The 5573-nt window shown below is 30.2% G+C and overlaps 1 long non-coding RNA gene across 1 annotated transcript in view; it reads left to right on the top strand.

Moving 5' to 3' along the window:
* The first annotated feature begins 1049 nt into the window (after positions 1-1049).
* The window catches only part of LOC117179930, a 140870-nt gene continuing 136346 nt past the window's right edge, over positions 1050-5573 (top strand). The window contains exon 1 of the long non-coding RNA XR_004467972.1: positions 1050-1162. This is a non-coding gene — a long non-coding RNA (uncharacterized LOC117179930). The remainder of the gene's footprint in view (positions 1163-5573) is intronic.

Here is a 5573-nt window from a genome sequence, read left to right as displayed (position 1 = left end):
TTATAAGATCACAACGAGTAGTAGTGAAAATGCGATGCACACACAACAATTTCCCGTAAGCGTGAATATGCCAATTGTATGTCACCTCAGGTTATGTTTAACTGAGTAGAATATGCAGATTAAAATTTTAAAGAACTAATTCTTTCGAAAGAGAAGTATGAAATAATACATTTGATTAGGACAATTATGATTAAACAAAAAGTAAAGAAATTCCAGTTAAATAATATTATTATATATTATAATTGATGCGACAATTCATTTTTAAATTTAATGATTATTTAGTTGTAACTGTCTTTTTAAAATGGGTTTCAAAAATTATTTTTTGCAAGAATTATAAGATTCATACTGAATTAAGCGTCAGTAAAATTCAATTTATTCAGTGCACATGCTAATGGCTGCAAGGAGTCCAAGTATTAGAAAAAAACTCTGCAATTATCTCATATCCACTTGAATCACAAACATCCAAATGTTTTCAAATTCAATACCCGCATTTTTGTTCAAGGTAATTTCTATAAAATAACATGAGAGTGATAGTTTTTGTGAATTTAAAATTTATATCAGGTAAATGTGAAGTTTCATATAACCTACAGATTGTGACTTATTTACTTTTTTACTTTCAGTGGTAACGAGAATTTATAGACGTAAATTAAAAGAAAAAATTCAGTTTTTGTTGCGTCAAATATATAAATAAATTTTCAATATTCATATGTGTGATGCAAATATGTGAAAAACAATATTTAACAAAATATTAAAATTCTTGAAAATAACTATTTTATAATTGAACGTAGACTTTTAATCAATAATTTTAATTATTCGAATTAAATTTGTTTAATTTAAATCAATCATTTTTTATCAGAACTATTGTTCCTCTATTGGTTAATGCTGATTCATAACCCCTACTGAATGTGTATGAGGCAAAAATTACGTGGCTGATTTAAAAAGCCGGTTTCCCATTCGAGACTTACTCTAATCTATAGCAAAGATATGATAAACGTAAATGCGGTGCAGGCTTAGTTACCCGCGACAAATATAGACAGCGCGTCTGGCGAAAATTGTCAGTTCCTCTCTACCCACCGCAACCCGTAGATAGCACCATATCTAAGTAGGCCCCTGGATGCGCACTTAGGTAACTTAGCTCGGACAAGAACAATGTAAATTGAAAGTAAGTTCACAATAAAATTTTTTTTTACACTTATAACTTTGCAAAACATGGTTACGTCATGGTTTTCGAACAGTTTTGTGTCGAAATGTATGGAAAATATTGTTAATAAAAACAACAATAAAAAATTAATTTGTAAATAACAGAGATTTTTAAGGTAGAACATTTTTAAGTCTATTTAAGAAAAAAACGGTAAAAAATGTGCAAAGAGTGCGGAAACCAAGGCCATTATTTGCATCTGTTAGCACCTGTCATCTTCTAAAAAATGCTTAAAAATTCGGCGAAACTCACGGAGATGATGTTCCAGATGCAAAATTAGTGCACGAATCAGTAGAAGAGCGCAGTACTGAGCAGCTAAAACGATTTCCTAAATGTAGAAAACCACCCTTAAAAGGAAAAAAATGTGATTTAGTGGAAAGGTTAGTTGAGGTTTTGTATGGCAGGTATAAATATTTTCTTTTATACAAGATTTGCAGTTCAGAACTTTGTTTGAGTAAATATTTAATATTCATACAAATATAAAATACCAGAATGTTATATTTTCTACTTCTATTTTTCAAGTTTAGACAATAAAAAGCCATTTGTTAGTGATTTCCTGGTATAAGGAATGTACTAACAAATTTTTCTTTTTTCGTATAAACTGGTTATAAATACATAAATATAATAGTTTTGCGTTCTCAAGTAAAAGTATTAAATAGATTTTATTTTTATCAAAAAATTTAGGAGATTCGAAACCCTGATAACAATGCTTCAGTTAATATGTAAGCAAATGTTAGCAAAGAAAGAAAGTATTAATAACTGCCAAACACAACCTAAACTAACCTTTCTACTGAATCACTTTTTTCCTTTTAAAGATCGTTTCCTATATTTTATCCATCGTTTAACCTGTTTAACGCTGCGCTCTTCCACCGATTTGTGCACTAATTTTGCTCCTGGAATATCATCTTCCGTGATTTTTTCCGGATTTTTAAACATTTTTTCGAAGACGACAGATGTCAACAAATGTAAATTACAATTTTCGTTGCAGTTATTCAAAAGCGTTTGATTCCCATATTTTATTCAATAAGTAAAACAACAGATTTTGTCAATAACTAATTACGTTCAACCTGCAGATATTCGCTTTATTTAATTAATTAAGATTGAAGTACAAAACGATTTTGACACTTGTCAAACGTCAAATATCACTCACGTACCGCTACATTAGTGAAAACTAACTTCAATTTTTAAGAAAGTACTTATGCACGTCCCGAATGTATTTATGAACAATTTTAATGTTGTGTTACATTGTTTTCAATTCGTAACTAATTATTGATTTGAAATGCGCGGTGCATTGTATGCTAGAGTTTATATAATTATATTCCCTAAGACTACATAATAAACGTCCTTACTGTATATAGCTGCTTTCTCCAGTCTCCAACGTGCTGAGTATATCTATTTTCTATATGCTACTACTATCAATGTTCTGACTATATCTATTCTCGTCAGCTTACAACTTGTTGACACAATATTTGCTCTACATTTATTAAGAGCTTATTATTATGATCATGCAAATATACAAATAAATATATTAAAATATACACTTTTAAAAATAATATTAAATATAATATACCCTTGTGTATTAAAATTAAGATATAAAGCATATAAAATCGCCATTAAGGGCGACTATGTTAAATTTCATATACATTCATGTTAATCACTTATAAATAAAAACCATATAATTCCATTTTTCACAAATTCAAAATAAATTTAGCAGTCATTTTCAATTTTAAATAATAAAACATCATACCTTCTTACTTTTAATGAGAAATGAAATTGCATTTCAAGTCGAAAAGTTAAATTAAGCAATTACATAACAGACCTAACCTACAATTAACTGTCCTCGCCTTAAATTTTGACCATTTTGAGCGAAATTAGGAAGAAGTTTTACCCGTACATTACACTTTTATAATAAATAACAATTTAGTTAACCAATTCTAGATTATCAATTTAATTGAGAATATTTGACAAGATTTAAAGAAATTAAAGCACGTTAAGTTTTTACGCGCATTGCTATACTGACCTGTATATTAAATTATATGTATGAATTCACTACACCAATTTATGTTACATTTCAGTAGCGGTAGTGCATATTTGCTTCACACGCATGTATATTACTCCTCACACAGATTTTTGTAACAGTGTATATACGTCACGGGACGTGACACCTCCCCCCTAAGTCGAACGCCGGTTGAAGCATCCAGGTGGCGCTTCAGAGTCCCACATGGTGCGAACGTCCGCGTTCGAACGTATGGTAGAAGGGTCGTTATAAATACAAGATTAAAGAAATAGGCATAATTATTCCATATGTGTAATTTTTATATTTATAAAAAGAACGTATACAACTACGGATAATACAAAATTATATTTTAATGCCTTCAAATGCAAAATAACATGCTATATCTATAATTTCTACGTGGACGGAAACAATATGGAGCTAAATGTCCTTTCTCATAACATTCTGCACATGCGTTCAACAATTTGTAAAGGTTTATTTTGTTTGTACAAACTTGAGCATCGGCAATTATGTGCACATTTGGATTATCATTAATTTCGACTGCTAACTGAGTATACTTTTCTTCGCAAGATATAAATTTTGCTGCTAACATTTCTAACATTTAGCGGATAGCATTTTGTCTCGCATCTTTTTTTGTAGATGCAGGTTGACCTTTCTACACAAATTTTACATTATTTTTATGAATTATGCATTTTGCCGCAAATGGTGGCAATTCGGCGTGGTGACCTAATGTCTTAACAATGAAAATAGGTTTCGAAAAATCGTATTCGTATACTATAAGTAACATCTTATAAAGAAGAACAAAAATTATATAGCTTCCTATTAGAAAAATGATTTTTACATTGACAACAGTAATTATTTTGCAAGTACCATCCTTCTAATATTATAGAGAAAGATACGAAAAAAACACGATTAGACGTCTGTATAGGCAGGTAGACGAAATTGCCTATTGAGGGCTACAAGAAATAAAACCAAATACGTGGTATGGTCCAGGATGGATTCTCTGCATAGAGGATTATAAAAACTGAGTTTAGGTCCTTGAAAAGTCAAGGTGGATTAGGTATAGGAATAATTACCATGAAAATTAAATTGTTCGTAACTATAAAATGTTTAATTTTTGAAAACGGAAAAATGTTAAAGAAAAAGAAGTAGAGAGATTTAGATTAAAATTTAAGAAAGAGTGGAGGGTCCATGAATTTGTAGCTGTATTTGTGAGGGCTTCTAAAAGTTGTAAAAGAGAGGTATATGAGTCAATAGTCTTTTCTAAATCTTTTGTTAGATTTTCAAAAGCAGCATTACTAAACTTGGCATTAAACTCGATTATATCGTTAATGTCTTCTCTCTTGACACGATTTTAGAATATATTTCTTATTTTTAGAGAGATCTGCTTAGGAATAAGAAATAAATTATCTTTGCGTGGATAAAGACAAGCATTTTGATTTTTGTCGAATTATTTTAAATGTGCTCTGAACTTTTCTAAAAATAGATCTTCTTTCAATGAGGAACTACGATTATTATATGTTTGATTAGAAATTTACGAAATTCCTTAAAGAAAATAAGTAATTGATTTGATATTAATTTTATGGCGACTCGCATTCCAACGTCATATGTTTCTGTTAATCCCACGATAAGTTTGATATAGTTTTAAATTATCTGATGTTTGAAATATAATAATTCGAACACGTCTAGATAAGACAAAAACTGATATTTTTCAGAAAGGATTTGGATATCAATAATAGGCTCAAGATGAATGTCTATAGAGTTCGAAAAAATAGAATCGATATACGAGGTTGGCGCATCAAATGGGGTTACTAGGAATAATATCAAGAAGATTCCAGGTGAAAGTTAGATTTTTCAATCCTTATGCTTCCCGGAAGCCTGTAAGAAGAAAACAATAGTTAGTGTAGAAAATGGTTTTAGCTTAGAATATTATATCTCTATGTGTGTGTATGTTTCTAAGGTTTTTCGCCGATTTATGAATATCACTGCCATCCCTTATGAAAATTTCCATGTGAAATAAATATGGCCATTACATAAGCAGATCAATTTGATGCATAAAAATCATGATAAGAGAGCCTATACGTTGAAATGGATGAGATCCATCTGAAATTTTAAAATGATATGGGCTTTTGGTTTAATTATTATTATTAACGGTTTAACATTTTATACGTGAACGCTAAAGTCTATTGACGTGTACTAGGCAGTCTGATAAGTACCTGAAAATTCTAAGAGATAGCATTCGTATTCACTAATGTGAATCATTTTCTTCGAGCTTGATCCTTCAAATGACGCCTGTCAAAACTTCAGCCATTTATGTTTACGCATTTACAAGTTACAGCACTGAGAAGCGACTAACCTCCG

Source organism: Belonocnema kinseyi, chromosome 9, assembly GCF_010883055.1.
Source record: "Belonocnema kinseyi isolate 2016_QV_RU_SX_M_011 chromosome 9, B_treatae_v1, whole genome shotgun sequence".
NCBI lineage: Eukaryota > Metazoa > Arthropoda > Insecta > Hymenoptera > Cynipidae > Belonocnema > Belonocnema kinseyi.
The sequence above is the reverse complement of the archived record's forward strand: the minus strand, read 5'-3'. Positions and strand labels throughout refer to the sequence as shown.